This window comes from Chrysochloris asiatica, unplaced genomic scaffold (assembly GCF_000296735.1).
Source record: "Chrysochloris asiatica unplaced genomic scaffold, ChrAsi1.0 scaffold00190, whole genome shotgun sequence".
In the NCBI taxonomy this organism is placed as follows: domain Eukaryota; kingdom Metazoa; phylum Chordata; class Mammalia; order Afrosoricida; family Chrysochloridae; genus Chrysochloris; species Chrysochloris asiatica.
Window position 1 is genome coordinate 3,368,952 of NW_006408708.1, and position 21,255 is coordinate 3,390,206.

The window sequence follows — 21,255 nt, forward strand, 5'->3', positions numbered from 1 at the left end:
GAGCTTTTCTGCAAAGATTACAGCTTTGGAAATACTGTTTGTTGTTGTTAAGTGCCTTAGAGTTGGTTCTGACTTATGGACAACCTGTAGAAGGTTTCCAAGGAGCAGCTGGTGAGCTTGAAAGAGGTGGCAATTCTACTTCTCTGTAAAGATTAGTTTGGAAACCCTGTAGACAGTTCTAGTCTGTCCTATAGGTTAACTATAGATCAGAATTAATTCCTAGGCAATGATTTTGGTTTGCTTTTGATTTAAGAGCACAAGCAATAGTTACTGGGCCACCCAATTCTGGTCAGATGCTACATTTGGGGCTTGCAAGTCAATGGGGAGTGAGGGGCAATGAAAACTTGGCATAAAAAAGAATCTCAGATCTTTGTCAAAAATACACTCCATGTTTGTAGTAAGGTTCCGTGGGGGCGATGGATGTGTTAAAAGAGTATTTCAGAAAAGAAACACGCTGAACATCGAACTTCAGCAGGAGATAAAACACCAAGGCTGCACCACAGGGACTAAAGAGGCAAGTTAGGAAAGCAAGAATGCCGCGGGTTTTTTTTTTTTACTAGGAATAAATGGGGCGTGGGCTGGGGGGTGGGAGGGCAGTCACTAGGGCCGCTCCCCTGCGGCGTATGCGGGCCCAGGCGCCGCTGAGCTTGCGCCAGCAGAGCCGGGAATTTGGAGAGGATCCCTGGTCGTTAGGAGGCGGCGGCGCGCGTGTGAGTGAGCGAGCGGGCGGGCGGGCGAGCGAGCGAGTGCGCAGGGTATTGGCAGCAGAGGAGTGGAGGCTGGGCGGCTCCGACTCCCTGACGCCAGCGCGACCAGATCAATCCAGGCTCCGGGAGCGATCGGAGCAGCAGGAGGAAGGAGAAGCTGAGCGGCTTAGTCTCAGCCGAAGAGCGGGGAGGAACCCTGAGAGCGGAGCGCGGCGCAGCGCCCGCCGGCCAGACCGGGGCCGCGGGGACCCGGCTCACCCGGCCACTCGGTTCGCCCGGCCAGTCGTGCACCCGCGCCGCCAACCCGGTAAAACGAAACAGAACCGAACCCAACTTTCCCTGCTGCCGCCTCTCTGCGCCCCTCGGTGCCTGGGGCTCCCCAGCTCCGCCGCCTCTGTTGGGGCGGGTGGCGAGGGTCTGCAGGTCGACGGTGGTTGTGTGGGGCCGGTGGCGCGACAGCCGAGGGGAGGGGGCTCTTCTCCCCGTGGGATGGACCGTGAAGCGGCCCCTCACCCCCATGATGGCGCCTCTTCGCCACTCTTAGGAGCGAACCTGCCACCTCCGCCTCCTCCCTTCGCGCCCAGCCGGCCAGGGCAGGGCTCGTCCGGGGTTCCCCTCATGTCTTTGTTGAGTCTGTGCTTGAGAAGCCGCGTTCCTCCTCGGCCTTCAAGCCTGGCCTGCAAGCCTCGCCCCCGGCCCTGCCCGCGCCCTCCCTCTCTGCCGCTCCCCGTTTCTCTTTCCCTTTCTGCAGCCCGACCAAAGCCTGTCTGCGTGGCCCGCGGACCCATTGTGTCCCGTGCTGGCCCAGGCGACCCTTGCGGGAGTTGGAGGACTGACTCCAGCTCAGCCCTTTACTGGCTCGGGGAACTGGGCTCACAGGAGGACACTAGTGCCCAGTCCCCTCCACATCCCAGAGGGGTTGCTTTCTGTGCCCCAAAGAGTGCCTCTTTGGGGTCGAGGTCAAGTAAAGTTCGTACTGAGATTCCCTCTAATTTATTCAAAGGTTTGGCGGCGCGTAATTTTTTTTTTTTTTTTTTTTTCTCTTCCGCCTACACCTCCTACTCCTTCAAGTGTCGTCTCATTCCATTCCCTGTACTGGATTCGATTGCCTCACTGCATGTGTATTTGTGAGTTTGCTGCAGAACAACTGTTCATTTACTCTGCTCCCTGTCTTTGTTAGTGATTCTTGGGGTTGTTGCTGTAGGAAGATGGGGGTGGTGGGTGTGAGAGAGAGATGTGGGCTTGTTTTTCTAGTTGCTTAATATGTACTCATTTGAAGGCTTACAGGGAGAGTGTTTCCTTGATGTACTTTAGGAAGGGAGGAGGAACAAATGTCTGCTGAATCTTACAACAACGTACAGTAGCTGCGGCTTTTGTTTATTTGGAGGCAAATGCAGTTTTTAAATACTGTGCAAGATTACCAGTAAGGCTCTTTCCTTCTGAAATTTGAGGCCCATCACAGAACTGTCTCCTGAGGAAAGCAGCGTTTTTTGTGAGTGCTATGACAACCGGCCTTTTTCTTTTCACTTATGTTTTGTTTTTGTTTGTTAATTTGCATTGTCTTTGAAGTTTCACAGTATGTGGAATGATACCAACAAAGTTGCATGATTTTTGTGTCTTTCTGTTGCTGAAACATTTAGCACCTAAATCACAGAATGCCTTTATTTCCGAACATCTCTGGCTTTAATTGTCTTGAGTGTATAACATGCCTACACTTTAGGAACACAATGAGAAAACTGTTCTCTGCCAGTGTTGATTTTTCATCGTGTTTTTAATTACCTCTCTACATTTTATGGAGGTTGGTTGCTGAGCTGTATTGGAACCACTACTTAAAAAGAATTAAGGCAGAACCAGTGTTCACTGCTGCAGACTTTTCTGTTGGCATACAGTTTTTTTTTTTTTTAACATCGGTGTTACTCTGATGTAGATGCAAGGCCTAAATATGCTGTTCTGATTAAAGTGTTGTCCTTCTTCCTCTATCTTTCCCATTTGCAGTTATTTGATCTTACTGTGCAGGTGGTGTACAATTTGTGTAACATTGCAGTTCTTAGGAAACTGTAACCAGGGTTGTGAGAGATGATTTTCTGGAGATGGGTGATGCTGGAGACTCAGAGGATCCAGGCAGTATCAGGTTTCTTCTGAGAGTGTAGGGATTTGTCCTTGATTTAGTTTTGACCCTTCCATAGGTGTGTAACCAAATACATTCTTCCTATTGCAATATCTTTTGGTTTTCTGCCCTTGTAAAGCTGATGACCTTCGCATTTTTTGAGAAATGCTAAGTTTTAAGTAATTAAAAATATTAGCCTTTTGCAACTTTTAGAATTAATTCCCCCCTCCCCCCCCCACACTGTGTTCTGATATGGTGCTGTAGGGTCAGCAGTGGACTACTAAACACAAGGTTGTTGATTCAAACCCACCAGGTGCCCTTTGGAAACCCTATACAACAGGGTCGCCATGAGTCGGAACTGATTCAGCGACCTGTAATAACAACAACTGGATTCTGATAAAGCAATAAGAAGCTGCAAGGCTCATTTTTCTAAACACATTTATTAGTCAAAACTAAATTTCAGTGTATATTTCTAGTTTCTAGTAATTCTGGGTTAAAGATAAAATGGATAACTTGGTAGATTGGAAAAAGAATGTACTTGATTCTAATTAGACGAGCATATTTGAGCCTCAGTCGCCTACATAATCAAGGCCAAGTTGTGTGTGTATAAAAGATCTCATTTGTGTAGTCTTACAAGGCTAATGGAGGCATCACCGAGGCTTTATAAATAATGTAAGTTGTGTATAATGTAGAGTCTCAAGAGACGGCAGAGAAAGCATCATTACCAGCCTTTTCAACCTGCTTGAGATCTTAAATTGATTTACAGCACTGAACTGGTGCAAAATGATACATCAGGATGACATGGGGTCAGCCTGTAAAAGTCTATGATGTCAGCCTATTAGTTCAGTCATCATAATTAAACCATATTACAGGGGCAGCTAAGCAGGAGTCTGGCTTTATCCTTCAGATATAGTTGGTACATGAATTTTGTTTATAGTGGAAAGATCGCAATGGCCAGGAACACTAGTGTATCTGAAAGAGGGAAAGGGTTAATAGAACTCTAAATTTCTGAAAAAATGGAATGTCGTCAGTGCAGAGACGTTCTGTCTGCATTGTAAAAGTTGTTTTCTTTTTGGTAGTAGAGAAACAGGTACTTTGAGAGTTCTGATAAGGAGGAATCTGTGCAGCTCTGGTATGTGTTCTGAATCGTGTATCAGGTGAGCTTGAATTTAACTTGGCCTCGGGGACTTTCTAAAATACCAGAAGTTCACATAGTTCTTATCTATGATCCTTTTACTAGCACCAAGGTCTCATTGTATTGATGTGTCAGCTGACAGGTTATTTTTTTTAACTAGTCCTGATGTGGCGCTGTAGGATAAGCACTGGACAACAAGGTTGGTTGGAAGCACAGGTCGACGGTTCAAGCTCAACCAGCCATTCCTTGGGAACCCTGTGAAGGGTCACTGTGAGTCAAAACTGACTCGACGGCACTTAACAATAATAGTCATAGTTGCTAGGTCTTCACTGAAAACAAATTATTTGAATTGAACATACCGACAATTTGGGAAAAGAAGACTTGGTAATAATAGTAATTTTGGTAATTATTCAGTTTATGGAGTCCTGGTGTGGCATGTGCTGTAGGATAAACACTGGTCGGCTAACTGCAAGGTTGAGGGTTCAGACCCACCAGCAGCTCCTTGGAAACCTTATATGGAGTCTCCATGAGTCACTTAAAAACAACAAAATTCAGTTTATGGATCATTTAGGACTGTGCTGTTTAATAAGATAACCACTAGTTACGTGTGGCTATTTAAATGTAAATAAGTATTAGATAAAAACTTTAAAAATTAGTTTTCAGCACATTTAAAGTATCCAGTAGCTACCAGTGACTGGTGGCTCCCATACTGAAGAAAATCTATATTAGAACGCTTCTATTATTGCAGAAGATTCTGTTGGACAGAGCTGCTCTAGGATCTCAACCTCTGTTTTCTCTCCTTTTTCTCTTAATCTTAATATCTACTTTCCTGCTTGTTAGCTCTGCCAACGAATTTGTGGGGTTGAAGAGAGAAAGACAAGTCAATTAGTTTGGTTACTGTTTGGTTGCTTTGGTTAAAATTAAAAAAAACAGCAACACTTAGATGTGACAGTTAAAGTTCCTGGCTAAAATGAAGTTGTAATTTCTAGGACTCTTATCATCGGTCTCATGGCTCCTAATGTGATCAGAGTTTTGGGTAGGAGAAATAATCGTAGCTAATTTTTTTTTCCCTTTGGCAGGGGGTAGAGAGGACTGTGTATAAGGCATTGTTTTTAATATGTGTAATAAGCCACTTATGCATATTTAAAACAATATATTATATCTCACTTATGCATATTAAAAGCCTCAAAATTTCCCTAATTACTTTTGTTGTTGTTAGGTGCCATCTAGTTGGTTCTTACTCAAAGCGACCCTGTACAGGGGTTTCTGAGGAGCTGCTGGTGAGTTGAACTGCCAACCTTAGATTCAAACTGACCTTGTGCTCCAGTGCTTATCCTACAGTGCCATGTAGTTATCATATGTTATTACAGGTAAAGAAACTGAAGGCCATATAGGTAGTGAGAAGATATGATTTATAACCTCAGGTGGGATAGGAGCAAGGCATTCCAACTCTAGAACCTCACTCTTAGCTGTACATACATTTTTGCATTTGAGTCTGGAATACCCGGATAACCATTATTTGCCTGTACTTTGTCACTTATAGACATGACTCTTACTTTTTATACTTTTACACCCATTTGTCTTCTGTGTGTTTTCTGGGCTGCCTTCTGGAATAATGTTAACCCTTATCAAAGCAGAACATAATTAGAAGAATAGATCTGATTTACAAGTTGTTGTTGTTGTTAAGTGCCGTCGAGTCGATTCCGACCCATAGCGACCCTGTACAGGGTTTCCGAGGGTGTAAATCTTTACGGGAGTAGAAAGCCTCATCTTTCTCCCGCGGAGCGGCTGGTAGTTTCGAACCGCTGACCTTAAGGTTCGCAGCCCGATTCGTAACCACTACGCTACCAGAGTACAAGTAGTACGTATCAAAGCCAAATTAGTTGCATCACCTTTTATGGGATAAGCTGATTGTACTGATGGGGAAAATACTAGTAATTCACTTTCTCTCTCAAAATCACTTTATTTCTCAAACTAAGTGTTGCCTGGGTTGTTAAACACCATACCTTGACATAAGAATGTTGTCATTGTTGTTAAGTGCTATCGAGTCCTTCCAAGACTCATAGCAACCCTGTATAGGGTTTCTGAGAAGCAGTGGGTGGGTTTGAACTGCTGTGACCTTGTGCTTCCCAGTCCAGTGCAGATCCTATACAGCCATACCAGAAGTCATTTTTTTGATTTCTAAGGATTTTTCTTTTTAGACATTTAATATCTATATTTGGAGTCCTGATGTGGCGCTGTGGGTGAATGTGCCAGATTGCAAAGTCATTTGAACTGCAAGGTTGGTAGTTTAAGCTCACCAGCTGCTCCTTGGAAACCCTATATAGGGTCGCTATGGGTTGGAACCAACTCGACGGCACTTAACAGCAACAATAACATCTATATTCATATATATTATCTTACAATTCAGTAGTTTTTTACCTTTTAAAAATTTTTATTAAAGTCAGGGCTATTTAAGAATTTTATGAAACCTTGGACCTTCTACCTTCTCATCATTCCTATCCGTCTATCCAAAAATACTTATTTGCCCTAGTGAACTTGAGTGTATGCACATAATCCCCAAACTGCATGATGTGTGAGGTGAAGTATATGTATGGACTGCCTTGTCAAGTGCTTCCATACACATTAAGATTTGTAATTTCCTTTACAGAAACTATAGACATTTAGTGCTAAAAGCTTCTTTAGAGAGTTTCTAATCTAGCTGGTTCATATTAAGATGAGGAATTTGAGGTCCAGAGAGGATGATAACTTATCCAAAATGATCTGTCTAGTGATTGGAAGAACTTGGACCACCCTTATTGTGGTTTAAGTACTCACCCGTTTGTTTTTGCTACTACTCTGTGCTCCTGAGGTTTTGGTCTCAGCAGAGCCAGTGTAATTTGGGTAGAAAGGAAATAAAAACCTTTGGCATGTTAGTGACTTTTTCTATCCAACGTTGTTTGCGCTTAGTAGGTTTCAAGTCTGACAATATCAGTGAGACATGTTGTTGTTGTAGGTGCTGTTGAGTCAGTTCCAACTCACAGTGACCTTGTATAGGGTTTCCAAAGAGCGGCTGTTGAGTTTGAACCACCTGCCTTGTGGTTCAAATTGACCTTGTGGTCCAGTGCTTTATCCCACAGCGCCACACCAGGACTCCAGAAAGATAAGAGGGGGCTTCACAAAGTTTGTGGGAAAATTCCATTATCATTTAGTTTAATTTTCCATGCACTTCTTAGAGCCCCCTAAGTGGGTGTGGCGCTGTGGGTTAATGCACCAGACCGCAAAGCCTTTTGAACTGCAAGGTTGACAGTTCAAGCTCACCAGTCACTCCTCGGAAACCCTATACAGGGTCGCTAGGGGTCAAAATCGACTCAATGGCACTTAACAACAACAACAACAGGTGGGTTGAAGAGTCCTGGTGTGGTGCTGTGGGTTAACGTGCCAGACTTGTAAAGCCGTTTGAACTGCAAGGTCATCGATTCAGGTTTACCAGCTGCTCCTTGGAAACCCTATACAAGGTCGCTATGGGTTGGAATCGACTCGATGGCACTTAACAACAACAACAGGTGGGTTAATGCTCCAGACTACAAAACCTTTTGAACTGCAAATCAGCGGTTCAAGCTCATCAGCTGCTCCTCAGAAACTCTATAATGGGTCGCTATGGGTTGGAACCGAAGCGACGGCAGTTAACAACAGCAATAATACTAGTTTTGGAGTCCTGGTGTGGCACTGTGGGCTAATGCGTCAGACTGCAGAGTTGTTTGAACTGCAAGGTCAGTGGTTCAAGTTCACCAGCTGCTCCTTGGAAACCCTATACAGGGTTGCTATGGGTCAGAATCGACTCGATGGTGCTTAACAACAACAACAATATTAGTTTCTTTACAGATTTAACATTGAATTTTTTTCTTCTTCCTACAGCTGGAAAAGAAAAACCTTTGTCTAAATACGTTTAAAATCAGGAAAAGAGTGTGCCAGCATCGTATTCTTTCACCATACTTATTCAATCTCTATTGTTGTTGTTAGGTGCCATCAAGTCGGTACCGACACATAGCAACCTTATGTACAGCAGAACGAAGCACTGCCTGATCCTGGGCCAACCTCACTACTGTTGCCATGCTTGAATCCATCGATGCTGCCACTTGGCCAATCCATCTTGTTGGGGGTCTTCCTCTTTTTCTCCGACCCTCCATCTTACCAAACATGATATCCTTCTCCAGCGACTGGTCCCTCCTGACAGTATGTCCAAATATGAGAGACAAAGTTTGGCCATCTTGGCCTCTAAGGAGCACTCTGGCTGCACTTCTTCCAACACAGATCTGTTGGTTCTATGGGAAGCCCATGGCATTTTCAATATTTTCCTCCAACACCATAACTCAAAAGCATCATTTCATCTACGGTCTTCCTTATTCACTGTCCAGCTTTCGCATGCCTATGAGGCTATTGAAAATACCATGGCTTGGGTCAGGCGCACCTTAGTCCTCAAGCTGACATATATATTCAATATCTATACTGAGGAAATAATTTGAAAAAATGGGATTATATAAAGGAAAACATGTCATCAGGACTTGAGGAAGACTGATTAACAACTTGTGATATGCAGATGATACAGCCTTGCTTCCTTGAATGCAAAGAGGACTTAAAATACTTACGGAAGATCAAAGACCACAGTCTTTGATATGGGTTGCACTTCAGTGTACAGAAAACAAAAATCCTTTCCACTGGTGGACTAATATATAACTTCATGATAAATGGAAAAAAGATTGAAGTTGTCAAAACCTTCATTTTTCTTTGATCTGCCATCAACACTCGTGGAAGCAGCAGTCAAGAAATCAGATGACATATATTGCATTAGGCAGATCTGTTGCACAAGACCTCTTTAAAAAAGTTTTCAAGAAAAAAAATGCCTGCTTGAATACTAAGGTATGCCTGACCCAAGCCATGGTATTTTCAGTTGCTTCATATTCATGTGAAAATTGGACAATGAATAAAGAAGACTGTAGAAGAATTGATGCATTTGAGTTATGGTGTTAGAGAAGAATATTAAAAGTACCATGGTCTGCCAGAAGAACAAACCAATCTGGGTTGGAAAAAGTACAACTAGAATGTTTCTTAGAAGCCAAGATAGTCAAACTTCATCTCTCAAAATTTAGACATATTATTAGAAGGGACCAGTCCCTGGAGAAGAACATTATGCTTGATAAAGTGGCAGGTGAGTGAAATAGAGGGAGACCCTCCAATGGGATGGATTGGCACAGTGGCAACAGCAGTATGCTCAACCATAGCAATATTGTGAGGTTGGTGCAGGACTAGGCAGTGTTTCCTTCTGTTGTACATTAGGGTCTTTATGAGTTGGCAGTGACTCAGTGGCACCTAATAAAAATAACAGTAAGTGGGGGGCAGTTTTAGAAAATGTTGTTGTTAATGGCCGTCAAGTTGGTTCTGACCCAAAACAACCCTGTATAGGGTTTCCAAGGAGTGGCTGGTGAGCTTGAATTGCTGACCTTGCAGTTCAAACTGACTTTGCAGTCTAGCACATTAACCCACAGTGCCACACCAGGACTCCTAGAAATGGGAGATCCAGAATTGTACACCACAGATCTCTCTTACATCTCAAAATGAAATCACATTCCTAACCAAAAGCTAAAGTTTGGGGAACTTAGGGAAGGAGCAAGAGGTTACTAGGTAGAGATTTGAAAAAATCTGAGAAGAAAAACAGGTAATTTAATATAACAGATGGAGAAAATCATTATTAAGTCATAAGCTGATGAAATATTTTCTATAATAGCGTTGTTGTTGTTATGTGCTGTACAGTCAGTTCCAACTCATAGCAACCCTGTACAAGGTTTCCGAGGCTGTAAATCTTTACTGAAGCATCTTTCTCCCACAGAACAGCTGGTAGTTTTGAACTGCTGACCCTTAGGGTTAGCAGCCTGATTCATAACCAGTACGCTACCAGAGCTCCTTATAATAGCATTGTTGTTGTTGTTGTTGTTAAGTGCCGTCGAGTCGGGTCCGACCCATAGCGACCCTGTACAGGGTTTCCAAGGGTGTAAATCTTTACGGGAGTAGAAAGCCTCATCTTTCTCCCGCAGAGCGGCTGGTAGTTTCAAACCGCTGACCTTAAGGTTCACAGCCCGATTCATAACCACTACGCTACCAGAGCTCCTTTATAATAGCATTAGTACATGTTGTTTTACTTTTGGGTATTTAGATAACAAATAGGAACATCTCTTATTTGCCCCCAAATGAAATCATGTGACTCTATATTCCTTATCTACACTTATCTTGTAATGTAAATATTCAGACTGATCTAGTGATCTCTCATTTCATCTGCAGCAAAAACACCCTGAAATATCTGGAGTTGTTGCTGTTAAGTGCCGTCGAGTTGGTTCCGACCCATAGAGACCCTATATAGGGTTTCCAAGAAGTGACTGGTAAGCCTGAACCACTGACCTTGAATTTCAAATGGCTTTGCAGTCTGGCACATTAACCCACAGCAGTATCTGGAGTAGCTTCCTTTTTTAAAAAAAAAAGTCTTTTTTTAAAAGGCCATTTACTAGCATGAATGTAATTATAGTCAGTGCCCAGGTTACAAACATTTGACTTACAGAAAACTCTGATAGGTTCGATAATATCAGGAGTCAAACTAGTGAAACTGGAACAGACCCAAATTGTATAATCTGGGTGATTCATCACAATAATCAGAGTGGGAAGGATTATAGGTTGAAGCCCTTGGAATGGGAGACTCAGTAGAGGCATCGGGAGTCCTTTCCAAGAGCCTGGTGTGTGAGATTAGATTGTTGTTAGTATTGTAGAGAGAAACACATTTAAAGTGGTACAGTGAGTCATTCACCATCTTTGAGCAGGGCGCTGTCATCTTTGAGCCAAGACAATGCAGTGTCTAAAGCATTGTTTTAATGTCACATAAATTTGCCCTCACTTTGGAATGATGGAACCAATGCCTGCTTGCAACAAATTCTTCATTACAGTCACCTTCACTTGCTGCACATGCAGTTTTAATCATTGAAAAGGTTTTGAGCCTTTTCTTGCACTATATAGTAAGGCTAAGAAGAACTGTGTGCACCTGTTCTGATTGACCTATAAAATCTTTTTTTTTTTTTTAACTTTTCATTGTGAATTGAGTGAAGGTTTATAGAGCAGCAGATAATCAGTCTTGCATTCACCAAATCCTACATTTCATTTCAGTGATTGCTATCCCCTCAGTGCAACATCAGCTATCCCTCTTTCTCCCTGTGATGCCTGTTTCCATTCCATCTTTCCCAACCTATCTGAATTTTGACCTTTGGTAAATGCTGCCCCTTCGACCTTGAAGGGTTGAGTATCCCATGGTGTGCATACCTCACTAGTGTTGTCCCCTCATATACCCAGCTACTGCTTCCTGAAAATTGAGCCATGAGGGTAAGCTCAGTTCCAAACTCAAAGAGGCACTGAGGGCCACAGTCTTGTGTTCGTCTGGTCCCTTTCTCACCAGTAAACTTGGTCTTTTTTTAGAATTCCAAGTTTTATTCCACATTTCCCCCCACTTTATTCAGAACCTTTCAGTGTGATCCATCTTAGAATGTTTGATATTGGCAGCCAGCCATTATCTAGAACTCAGATGCTCCTGACTAAAGACATGGTATTGTCAATAACCATGATGTTTTCAATGAATAAGGAAGACCTTAGAAGAACTGATGCATTTGAGTTGTGGTGTTGGAGGAGAATATTGAAAGTGCCAGGGACCAACAAAAGAACAAACAAATGTGTGTTGGAAGAAGTACAATCAGAGTGCTCTTTAGAAACCAGGATGGCCAGATTTAGTCTCTCATACTTAGGGATTTTTCATGAGTGACCAGTCCCTGAAGAAGACATCATGCTTAGTAAAGTGGAGGGTCAGTGAAAAAGAAAAAGACCTCCAGTGAGATGGGTTGGCACAGTGGGCTCAAGTATAGCAACGATTGTGAAGTTGGCGCAGGACTGGACATTGTTTCATTCTGTTGTGCTTGAGGTCACTGTGAGTTGGTACCGACTCAGTGGCATCTAACAACAACAATGCCCATGGTTGGTCTTGAGTGTATTGAGTAAAAATACTTTTATAAACATAATTTTTAATGCTTTATTTGTAGTTTTCCATTAATTTTAGGACTGCTATATTACAGCTGGCGTCCTTGTGTGGTGCTCTGGGATAAAGCTCTGGACCAGAAGGTCAGTTTGAACAAGGTTGGTGGTTCAACTCACTAGCTGCTCCTTGGAAGCCTTATATGCAGGGTTGCTATGAGTCAGAACCAACTCAGTGACACCAAACAACAACATACTATAGCTTGGACTTCTGGTATGGCACTGTAGAATCGACACTGGACTTCAAACCACAAGGCCAGCAGTACAATCCCACCAGTTGCTCCTCAGAAACCCTATACAGGTTGCTATGAGTCAGAACCAACTTGATAGCATTTAACAACAAATAATGTAGCTGGGAACTTGTATATAGTTCCATACTATTAATACTAGACTGCGGCAGTTTGAGCCTACCAGGAAAGATGTATAGCCTTAGAAATCCTAGGTCACTGTGAGTTGGAACAGACTCTAAGGCACTTAACAATAATAACAACATACTTTAGGAACAGCCTTAGTAGCATGTTGGGCTGCTAACCACAAGGTCAGCAGTTTGAATCTACCAGATGCTCCACAGGGGAAAGATGAGATTTTCTGCTCTCGTAAAGATTTACAGCCTTGGAAATCCTGTACTGACTCTGTGAGTCAGAACTGACTCCGACAGCACATATTCACCACAACCATAGCATAGATATTTTTTCTATGTAATTTAGATTATGAGGTTATAGTAACTCAAACCGTTTAGTTTTCCTTCTTGCCTATCTTTTTGAGTTCTTTGTGGTGTGCTTATGCAAAGTGGAGGTATTTCAAACCTTTTCCTTTGTTCTTTTGACTTCAAACATCAAAAACAGAAACTCCAATGTACTACTGTTGAGTCAGTTCCTCCTCCTAGCCACCCTATAGGACATATTGGAGGTGCCCTGTAGGGTTTTCAAGGCTGTACATAAATCTTTGCAGAAGCAGACTGCCACATCTTTCTCTTGCATTTCAAACAACACAAGGAAAAAGAAAGAATTATGTATCAACTATTATAATTGGGCATTAAATTAAGTAGTTAGTTAGCTAAATGCAGAATCCTCTGTTTGTTTAGATTGAGTGAAAACGTGCCCTTTTTATGGTTATTAAGTATGCCCTTATTTGATCATTTTGATACAGCATTATAATAAGCAAGAAGCCCTGAAGGTTATTAACCAAAAGGTTGGCGGTTTGAACCCACCAGCCACTCCACAGAAGAAAGATGTGGCAATGTGCTTCTGCAAAGATATGTATGTATATAGCCTTGGAAACGCCATATGACAGTTCTGTAGTGCTCTTTCGGGTCATCATGAGTCAGAAGAGACTTACTGGTAGTGGGGTTTTGTTTTTCTATATTGATGAACGGGAGACCCTGGGTGGTGAGCACAGTCAAACACTGGGTCCCTAACTTCAAGATTGACAGTATTTTGAACTTAACAAAATGTGTCTCAGAAGAAATGCCCAGCAGTGAAAGCTTACAGACATGAGAGCTCTGCGGATTGCAGTTCTACTTTGTATGTAACACATCGGTTGCCATGTGCTGGAATCAATTTGATGGCGGTCGATCTCATTTTGGTTTATTGTAATGTTTGTATGCTTTAAATTGTAAGTGAGTATTATTTCTCAGTGACTCAATAATTAGTGAGAGGATAAGCAGAAATGAAATTTTAAATGCAACAAACTTGTAAGAGTTGTCACAAGATAATGTAAAGTAATATGTGCAGACAACGCACATGATGACCAGTGTGATATATTGAGTTTGAGGGAAGGAGAAAGCAGACACTTGAGCTAGACCCGGAATTTGGATCGGAAGAAGGAAAAGAGGCATCCTAGGTAGAGGAATGGCATGGGGAACTAGGGAAGGAGACATGAGTGTTGGGCAACACTATCCAGTAGAACTTTCTGACACGAAGGAATTGTTCTGTATCTGCGTTGTCCACCACAATAGCCACTAGCCTCAAGTTGCTATGGTTGTTGTTAAGTGCCGTTAAGTCGGTTCCAACTCATAGCAACCCTTTATAGGGTTTCCAAGGAATGGCTGGTGAGTTTGAACCAATGACCTTGTAGTCTAGTGCTTTATCCCACAGCGCCACACCAAGACTCCTAAGTTGCTGTTAAGCATTTTAAATGTGGCTAGTGCAATTGAGGAACTGTCCTTTTAATTATAATTAATTTATGTTTAATACTGATGGCATACATAAGCTGTCATATTGGACAGCAGAGATCTAAAGGCTTGTGAGCAGCTCTACTTGGCCAGACGGGGTGTTCTTAAGGGTGCTAGAAATATGGATGGGAGATGTTTAGAAAGATTAAGTTGGGTAAAGAATTTTGAGCATTTTAGACTGCCAAAATAAGGAAGAATAGAGAAGTCATTGAAAATGTGTGAATAGTTGCTTAGATTGGAGTGGGTACATCTAGATGTCAGATTAATATGACAGCTCTTGAGTCATCTATGTGATGCTGCTGCTGTGAACTTTGAGTCAGCCCCCACTCAGGATGATCACATGTACAATAGAATGAAATGAAGTCCCATTTCCATGTTCGACTGTGTGTAGACTGAACCTTTGCAATCCCTCAGGTTTTTACTAGTTGATTTTCAGAAGCGGACCACCAGGCCTTTCTTCCTAGTCTTAGTCTGGAAGCAGCATTGAAACTTCTTCAGTATTATAGCAACACACAGCCCTCCACTGATGGGTGGGGTGGTGGTTGTGCATATCGTACATTGCCTGGGGATCAAATCCAGGCCTCCAGCATGGCAAGTGGGAATTCTGCCACGAGCCTGCAGTAACCTCAAGTGATAATAAATTTTTGGTAAAAGTAGCAGTGGAAAAATAAGGGTATTTTATCATAACTGTAAAGGTAGAAGTTTCGTAACAAAAACGGGAGAGTAGTTAATCTTACAGTCCAGAAACAGAGGACCCTAGGACCATCAAGGGAGAAGAGCACAAGTGGAATGTGAGACCTTATCCAGAGAAGCAGCGAGGCCAGAGATGGAGGCAGATATGGGCACATGGAGAGAGGGAGCAGCTGAGGACTCTAGATTCATGGGATGAGATGGACTGAGCTCTGCAGCCAGGAGGCAGGCTTGCAGAATATGCCCTTTGGTTGTTTCAAATTATTATATATTCCTGAGTGTTTGGGTGACCATCCCCACACACACACACACAAAAATACACACATACACACACACACACAAAAAAACCCAGAGGGAACAGAAGCAAATACTGTTGAATGAAAAAATAAAAAGGTAAGGGTACTTCCGGACAGAGAAACTATACTTGGTGATTATTAGGCTGTAGGGTATCAGAGAAAGATGTCGGATTATCCAAAGTTTCACACATGGAAGGAAAATAAATAATGTCATTAGTCAAGAACAGGAAAGAATTGATTGTAGAAAAATAAGGATTGTGCAAATAATAAATTACAATTGACATGTTGAAATTAAGATGAAGTATCTAAGTAGAAGTATCCTATTGGCCAGTTGAAAATATGTAACAAAGCCTTGGGGAGCAGCTCAGCTTTACGTAATGACCCTCAGCAGCCCTGGTGTGGTGCTGCAGGATAAGCATTGGCTGGCTGATCACAAAGTTTGTGGTTCAAATCCACCAGCTGCTCCTTGGAAGCCCTATACAGGATTGCTATGAGTTGGAACCGATTCAATGACACTTAACAACAACTAGGCCGTCGTCTACTAGAAATGATGTTTCAACTTTTAATGATGGTAGCCTGAAGGAACCGTGAAGAGAGAAACAGAAAACTGGTGATTATGAGTTTTTCACTAAAGCCCACAACCAGGAATCAGTAGATGGGAGAAGCAGGTTTGAAGTAAATAAAAGAAGAAATTGGAAGAAAATCTGTAGAAATGGTAAAACCAGGACACTAAAGGGAGAGAGATTGCAGAAACTGTTTAGGAGGGGTTATGCTATATAGTTCAGAGTGAAAGAGAAAAAAAATGAGTAATCCAGTGACTATAGATGCTGTGAAGAAATTGTATTAAGTCCAGCTGAAAGATGTATGTAGATGTTTACCATCAAGTAGAAGATAAAAACTAATATGAAGGCAAGTCTTCGAATCCTTTGTGGAATGAAGCTGGGTTTAAAGAAATGAGAAAACTCAGTACTCTCTTTCAGAATAGATGCAACCTCTTCATGTTTCAAGGTTGAGGGAAAGAAGTTAATGGGGAGAGAGCAGATAAAAGATGATGAAACTAATGCCTGGAACACAGGTGACAAAATATTAACTGTGGTAAGGATGGAGAATTGTCCGAGAAAGAAGCACAATGGGACCCAAGGTAAGGGGAAAGTAGGTGGTAGAGCTCATGGTAGCTTAAATGCTGATTTTGTTTCTAGTAATATAGCAGATGGGATGACAGTTACCAAATGGTATTGGCAGTATATGAATAATGAAGAAATTTTGGAAGAACCATTATGCTTTGTGCCAGGGAGTGTATGTAGAATTCAAAGAAATTATACATATTAGTAATATCGAGGTGAAGATTTAGATTATAGAGTAAGTTCTTGTTCCACTGTAGGAGTCCTGGTGTGGCGCTGTGGGTTTGAAAGCTGCAAAGCTGTTTGAACTGCAAGGTTGGTGATTCAAGCTCACTGGCTACTCCTCAGACTCCTTGGAAACCCTATACAAGGTTGCTGTTGACTCAACAGCACTTCACAACAACAACAAACACTATAGTTTTAATTTTATGGCCTGATAGTAAGATTGGAGAGAATTGTTGATTTTGGCTTAGGGATAGTAAATTGGTCATGAGATGAGACTCTGGAGTCGAGCATACTGAATTCATATCTAAGCCACAACACTTATTTCATTTACAATCTTGGGAAAGCTACTGTTAACTTTGTACCTCACTTTACCTCTTCTGAAACATATAAAAGTACTATTAGCTTCAGGATTGATAGTATAATAAGATGAAATGAGTTTTGCTTTTGTATTTCATCTCATCTAAGATGCTCTAATTATAAGACATTATTTTGTGGACTACTGAGGAAAAACACTATAACAGGGCACACCATTGATTGTAAGACTTCCTCATTTCTCATATTCCATGAAATACAGAGTATATAAACACATTCAGTGAAATATCGAACATATAAAAGATTTAGTACAGGACCTGGTATATAATAGAGATTCAGAAATTGTTAACTATTTTATAAAAACCTTTGTGACCTTAGACTATAGAATGTCTAAGGGCAATATGGAATCCAATTTGGATAAGGAGTCAGGTTGCAAGTAGTCTAATGGGCTAAATGAATTGAAGAGTTAATGTGAATACTAATAGTAAAATTGTGAAATATCAAGTTTGGGAATTTTAGAGGGAACATTTCCCATTCCCTTAGATAAAAGACTCTCAATAGAAGTTTAATAATTGAACTAAGAGAGAAGTATGCCCTTTTATGACTTAAAGAAGTGATTTAAATTGCCAAAAGCTTTTAAGAATATTCTGAATGTATTGCTTTTTTCTTACACCTTTTATTAGTGTTTAAATTTTTTTTCTTTTCATTAAAGCAATATGAGGGTAATTTATCAAGTTTAGCTATAAAATCATATAAGCTTTTATTAAATAAAAATATCAAAATGTGAAGCGATTGCCCCTCCCTCAAGGTTTATACACTTTTAAAGGTGGGGTTTCCATGTTTCTAGGATCAGTGCTAGACTGTGAACCACAAGGTCGGCTGTTCAAACCCACCAGCTGCTCCTCGGAAACCCTGTACAGGGTTGCTATGAATCGGAATGGACTCAGTGGCACTTAATAAGAACCTTTCCTGAAAGAGCACTGATGGCACTGTAGGATAAACATTGGACTGCAAAATGGTCAGCAGTTCAAATCCACTAGCTGCTATGTAGGAGAAAGGAGAGACTTTCTGTTCCTGTAAAGATTTATAGCCTCAAAAACCCTATACAGGATCTCCATGAATCAGACCTGATTCTACAGCACCTAACAACAACCACCCTTCCTGGAGAATTCTACACTTTTGGTTTCTACTATATTAAAACGGTAGTTTTGGCATCCTCAAGGGATTCCACTTACAGGAATTTAAGGAAATTATCTGGCATGTATGAATAAGGTTTTATCAAAGTGTTTTTATACTTTCAAAAAGTTGTTAATAGTGTATGCCCCACATAAAGACCATCATGTAACCATATTTAAAATTATATTGTTGGTCTGTTTATGGTTGTGTGTGTTTTGTGTGTTTTTTTAAGTGAAGCACTGGACTGCGAACCACTAGGTTGATAGTTCAAACCCACCAACTACTCCACAGAAACCCTACACAGGGCCGTTATGAGTCAGAACTGACTCAACAGTACTGAACAACATCACAGAATAGCAACAAGTATATTTTCGTTTTATTAATGTGCATATCTTTCTAATGTGTTTAGATGTAAACGTATGTTATATATTTCACTTAGGAAGGGTCTGCTAATACTCTCATCAGTGGAATTAGAGAGTACCTTTTTTTAACCTATAGTCATAAACTGTCAGTATTTGGTTGACTTCTATAGATGAGTTATTTGTGTAGTAGAAATATAAATATTTTTAAAATGCATATGCAACCTGTGCACAGGTGAGGAAGTGTGTGTATGGTTCTATATGTGCTAACTACTGGACCAATGCATTCATTAATCCAGAAGAAATGGGTGCTAATGCTTAGTGAAACCATTTACATCAGAGGGAAATACCGCTTCTCCCTGCTGTTTGCGCTCTCTGCCTATGACGCTAAGAATAATCGCCAAATACTAGATACTCTTCACCACTGAGAAGTATGATGTGAAGACTCTTTGGGTGGTTGGATCTGAAAGTTCAGCATTAATCATCAAATGCCAATTTGGCACTACTCGAGTTATTTCCTCCTGGATGGTGGCTTCTGCAGTAAAGTGTCATGGAACTGGGAACTCAGGAGTGAAGGTAGACATTCAGAGCAACTTCTTTACTTGACAATGTGCAGACCTTACACAGGACAGGTGGTGACAGTGATTGGGGGAAGGGGAGGAACTCATTCCTTCATAGAATGTGTTGATGAATGTGTTTGTTTGTTCTTATGGTGAAGAGAAGAAGGATAATCCTTGTCTTTAAATGGCAGTGATTCCATTGTTCTGTTAGGTGCCATCGAGTCTGTACTGACTCATAACGATCTTATGCATAGCAGAACAAAACACTGCCCTATCCAGGGCCAGCCTCACTACTGTTGTCACACTTGAGTCCATCAGTGCTGCCACTTGGCCAATCCATCTTGTTGGGTGTCTTCCTCTTTTTCTGTGACCCTCCACCTTACCAAACATGATAGCCTTCTCCAGCGAATGGTCACTCTTGACAGTATGTCTGAAGTATGAGAGACGAAGTTTGGCCATCTTGGCCTCCAAGGAGCACTCTGGCTGCACTTCTTCCAAAACAGATCTGTTGGTTCTTTTGGCAGCCCATGGCACTTCCAATATTCTCCTCCAACACCGCAACTCAAAAGCATCAATTCTTTTATGGTCTTCCTTATCCACTGTCCAGCTTTTGCATGCATATGAGGTTATTGAAAATACCATGGCTTGGGTCAGGCGCACCTTAGTCCTCAAGCTGATGTCTTTGCTCTTCAACACTTTAAAAAGGTCTTGTGCAGCAGATTTGTCTAATGCAATACATCGTTTGATTTCTTGACTGTTGCTTCCATGAGTGTTGTTAGTTGATCCAAGAAGAATGAAGTCCTTGACAACTTCAGTCTTTTCTCCATTGATAAGAATGTTTATTGGTCCAGTGGTGGTGAGAATTTTTTTTCTTTTCATTAAGAGATGTATTCCATACCAAGGGCTTGCTCTTTGTCTTCATCAGTAAATGACTTAACTTTCCTCTTCACTTTGAGCAAGTAAGGTTGTATCATCTGCATATCACAGGTTGTTAATGAGTCTTCCTACAGTTCTGATGCCATGTTTTACTTCATAGAACCCAGCTCCTCAGATTATTTGCTCAGTATACAGGTTGAATAAGTATGGTGAAAGAAGACAACCTTGTCGCACACCTTTCTTAATTTTAAACCATTCAGTGTTCCCATGTTCTGTTCGAACAACAGCCTCTTGGTCCAGGTACAGATTCCTCATGAGCACAATTAAGTTTTCCGGAATACTCATACTTGGCGATCTTGTCCATAGCTTGTCATGATCCACACAATTGAAAGCCTTTGCATAGTCAATAAAGTACCAGGTAAATATCTTTCTGATATTCTCTGCTTTTCAGCTAAGATCCATTGGACATCAGCAATGATATCCCTTGTTCCCTGGTGCCTTGTTCTTTGTCAGTTCCTTTAATGCACCTTGGACTTCCTCCTTCAGTATCATTGGCTCTTGATCATATGCTACCATATACATCATTCAATAATTTGCCCAGAGAATCTTTCAGTAACAAAAGTCAAGGCTTGAGTTTTTTTCTTCAGTTCCCCCAGTTTGAGAAATGCTGACCGTGTTCTTCCTTTTTGATTTTCTGGTTCCAGATCTTTGCACATTTTGTTGTAATACTTGGCTTTATCTTCTCGAGCTGACCTTTGAAATTTTCTGTTCAGCTCTTGTACCTCCTTATCTCTTCCATTTGCTTTAGCATTTCTATGCTGGAGAGCAAATTTCAGTGTCTCTTCTGACATCCGTTTTAACCTTTTCCTTCTTTCTTGTCTTCTCAATGACTTTTTGCTTTCTTCATGTATGATGTTCTTGATGTCATACCACAACTCTTCTGGTCTTTGGAATTTAGTGTTTAATGTATCATATCTGTTCTGCAGATGATTTCTAAATTAAGGTGGGATATATTCAAGATCATATTTTGGCTCTTGTGGACTTGTTTTCATTTTCTTCAGCTTCAGTTTGAATTTGCATCTGAGTAATTGATGGTCTGTTACACAGTCTGCCCCTTGCCTTGTTTTGACTGATGATATGGAGGTTTTCTATCATCTCTTTCTGCAGATGTAGTCAATTTGATTTCTATGTATTCCATCTGGTGAGGTCCGTGTGTATAGTTGTCTCTTATGCTGTCTAAAGAAAGTATTTGAAATGAACAAATTGTTGATTTTGCAGAATTCTATCATGCATTCTCCAGCATCATTTCTATCACCAAGGCCATGTTTTCCAACCACTGAGCCTTCCTCTTTGCTCCCAACCTTTGCATTCCAATCACCAGTAAGGAGCAATACAGCTTGATTGCATGTTTGATCAATTTT

General features: G+C 41.4%; 1 protein-coding gene across 2 annotated transcripts in view; it reads left to right on the top strand.

The window, feature by feature from the left end:
- The first annotated feature begins 754 nt into the window (after positions 1–754).
- The window catches only part of SMAD1 (SMAD family member 1), a 126,322-nt gene continuing 105,821 nt past the window's right edge, over positions 755–21,255 (top strand). Inside the window, exon 1 of one of the 2 annotated variants that reach the window (XM_006872271.1) lies at positions 755–1,014. The gene's annotated coding sequence lies outside the window, so the exon portion shown is untranslated. Of the gene's footprint in view, positions 1,015–1,817; positions 1,883–21,255 lie in introns of those variants that run through there. The other variant, XM_006872270.1, reaches the window with a different exon arrangement.